The sequence below is a fragment of the Carassius auratus genome, unplaced genomic scaffold (assembly GCF_003368295.1).
Source record: "Carassius auratus strain Wakin unplaced genomic scaffold, ASM336829v1 scaf_tig00051068, whole genome shotgun sequence".
In the NCBI taxonomy this organism is placed as follows: Eukaryota; Metazoa; Chordata; class Actinopteri; order Cypriniformes; family Cyprinidae; genus Carassius; species Carassius auratus.
In genome coordinates this window covers 7,501-10,000 of record NW_020527186.1, presented here as the reverse complement: position 1 = coordinate 10,000, position 2,500 = coordinate 7,501, and the positions used below count along the sequence as shown (strand labels likewise).

At 41.8% G+C, this 2,500-nt stretch overlaps 5 non-coding genes and 1 pseudogene across 5 annotated transcripts in view; all 6 read right to left on the bottom strand.

The window, feature by feature from the left end:
* Positions 1–80, bottom strand: part of LOC113089793 (5S ribosomal RNA) — a 119-nt gene extending 39 nt beyond the window's left edge. The window contains exon 1 of the ribosomal RNA XR_003286701.1: positions 1–80. This exon is cut by the window's left edge and continues 39 nt beyond it. This is a non-coding gene — a ribosomal RNA (5S ribosomal RNA).
* Positions 81–301: 221 nt separating this feature from the next.
* On the bottom strand, positions 302–420 carry LOC113089788 (5S ribosomal RNA). The gene has a single exon (XR_003286696.1). It is a non-coding gene; the product is annotated as a 5S ribosomal RNA (ribosomal RNA).
* A 368-nt stretch (positions 421–788) lies between these two features.
* On the bottom strand, positions 789–907 carry LOC113089786 (5S ribosomal RNA). The gene has a single exon (XR_003286694.1). It is a non-coding gene; the product is annotated as a 5S ribosomal RNA (ribosomal RNA).
* A 221-nt stretch (positions 908–1,128) lies between these two features.
* LOC113089801 (5S ribosomal RNA) lies at positions 1,129–1,247 on the bottom strand. Its single transcript, XR_003286708.1, has one exon. It is a non-coding gene; the product is annotated as a 5S ribosomal RNA (ribosomal RNA).
* A 495-nt stretch (positions 1,248–1,742) lies between these two features.
* On the bottom strand, positions 1,743–1,863 carry LOC113089818 (uncharacterized; annotated as a pseudogene).
* Positions 1,864–2,019: 156 nt separating this feature from the next.
* LOC113089799 (5S ribosomal RNA) lies at positions 2,020–2,138 on the bottom strand. The gene has a single exon (XR_003286706.1). It is a non-coding gene; the product is annotated as a 5S ribosomal RNA (ribosomal RNA).
* Between the last annotated feature and the right edge of the window lie 362 nt (positions 2,139–2,500).

Genomic DNA, 2,500 nt, shown 5'->3' with positions numbered 1-2,500 from the left:
AAGTACTAACCAGGCCCAAACCTGCTTAACTTCCGAGATCAGACGAGATCGGGCATAGCCAGGTTGGTATGGCCGTGAGCGAAGTCTGCTGCAAAGAGAGGGCTATTTAAAGACCAGCCATTCTTATCGCCAGTACATTATATAAGTAGGAAAGAAAGCCCAAAAGCTTAAAGCACCTGGTACTCCTAGGCAGTCTCTCATCAAAGTACTAACCAGACCTAAACCTGTTAAGATTCAGAGATCGGGCATTGACTCTATTTTTTGGCAAAATTATTATAAACTAAGTGAAAAATGTCCAAAAAGCTTACAGCACCTGGTATTCCCAGGCGGTCTCCCATCCAAGTACTAACCAGGCCCAAACCTGCTTAGCTTCCGAGATCAGACGAGATCGGGCATAGCCAGGTTGGTATGGCCGTAAGCAAAGTCTGCTGCAAAGAGAGGGCTATTTAAAGACCAGCCATTCTTATCGCCAGTACATTATAAAAGTAGGAAAGAAAGCCCAAAAGCTTAAAGCACCTGGTACTCCTAGGCAGTCTCTCATCAAAGTACTAACCAGACCTAAACCTGTTAAGATTCAGAGATCGGGCATTGACTCTATTTTTCTTTTTTTTAATGAATGATTATTATATAATTCGTGAAATTTTCCAAAAAAGATTAAAGCACCTGGTATTCCCAGGCAGTCTCCCATCCATGTACTAACCAGGCGCAAACCTGCTAATATTCAGAGATCGGGCATTGACTCTATTTTTTGGCAAAATTATTATATACTAAGTGAAAAATTTCCAAAAAGCTTACAGCACCTGGTATTCCCAGGCGGTCTCCCATCCAAGTACTAACCAGGCCCAAACCTGCTTAGCTTCCGAGATCAGACGAGATCGGGTATAGCCAGGTTGGTATGGCCGTAAGCGAAGTCTGCTGCAAAGAGAGGGCTATTTAAAGAACAGCCAATCTTATCGCCAGTACATTATATACGTAGGAAAGAAAACCCAAAAGCTTAAAGCACCTGGTATTCCTAGGCAGTCTCTCATAAAAGTACTAACCAGACCTAAACCTGCTAAGATTCAGAGATCGGGCATTGACTCTATTTTTTGGCAAAATTATTATAAACTAAGTGAAAAATGTCCAAAAAGCTTACAGCACCTGGTATTCCCAGGCGGTCTCCCATCCAAGTACTAACTAGGCCCAAACCTGCTTAGCTTCCGAGATCAGACGAGATCGGGCATAGCCAGGTTGGTATGGCCGTAAGCGAAGTCTGCTGCAAAGAGAGGGCTATTTAAAGACCAGCCAATCGTATCGCCAGTACATTATATAAGTAGGAAAGAAAGCCCAAAAGCTTAAAGCACCTGGTATTCCTAGGCAGTCTCTCATCAAAGTACTAACCAGACCTAAACCTGCTAAGATTCAGAGATCGGGCATTGACTTTTTTTTTTTTTTTAATGAAAGATTATTATATAATTCGTGAAATTTTCCAAAAAGATTAAAGCACCTGGTATTCCCTGGCAGTCTCCCATCCATGTACTAACCAGGCCCAAACCTGCAAATATTCAGAGATCGGGCATTGACTCTATTTTTTGGCAAAATTATTATAGTGAAAAATGTCCAAAAAGCTTACAGCACCTGGTATTCCCAGGCAGTCTCCCATCCATGTACTAACCAGGCGCAAACCTGCTAATATTCAGAGATCGGGCATTGACTCTATTTTTTGGCAAAATTATTATATACTAAGTGAAAAATTTCCAAAAAGCTTACAGCACCTGGTATTCCCAGGCGGTCTCCCATCCAAGTACTAACCAGGCCCAAACCTGCTTAGCTTCCGAGATCAGACGAGATCGGGCATAATCTTATCGCCAGTACATTATATACGTAGGAAAGAAAACCCAAAAGCTTAAAGCACCTGGTATTCCTAGGCAGTCTCTCATAAAAGTACTAACCAGACCTAAACCTGCTAAGATTCAGAGATCGGGCATTGACTCTATTTTTTGGCAAAATTATTATAAACTAAGTGAAAAATGTCCAAAAAGCTTACAGCACCTGGTATTTCCAGGCGGTCTCCCATCCAAGTACTAACCAGGCCCAAACCTGCTTAGCTTCCGAGATCAGACGAGATCGGGCATAGCCAGGTTGGTATGGCCGTAAGCGAAGTCTGCTGCAAAGAGAGGGCTATTTAAAGACCAGCCAATCGTATCGCCAGTACATTATAAAAGTAGGAAAGAAAGCCCAAAAGCTTAAAGCACCTGGTATTCCTAGGCAGTCTCTCATCAAAGTTCTAACCAGACCTAAACCTGCTAAGATTCAGAGATCGGGCATTGACTCTTTTTTTTTTTTTAATGAAAGATTATTATATAATTCGTGAAATTTTCCAAAAAGATTAAAGCACCTGGTATTCCCAGGCAGTCTCCCATCCATGTACTAACCAGGCCCAAACCTGCAAATATTCAGAGATCGGGCATTGACTCTATTTTTTGGCAAAATTATTATATAGTAAGTGAAAAATGTCCAA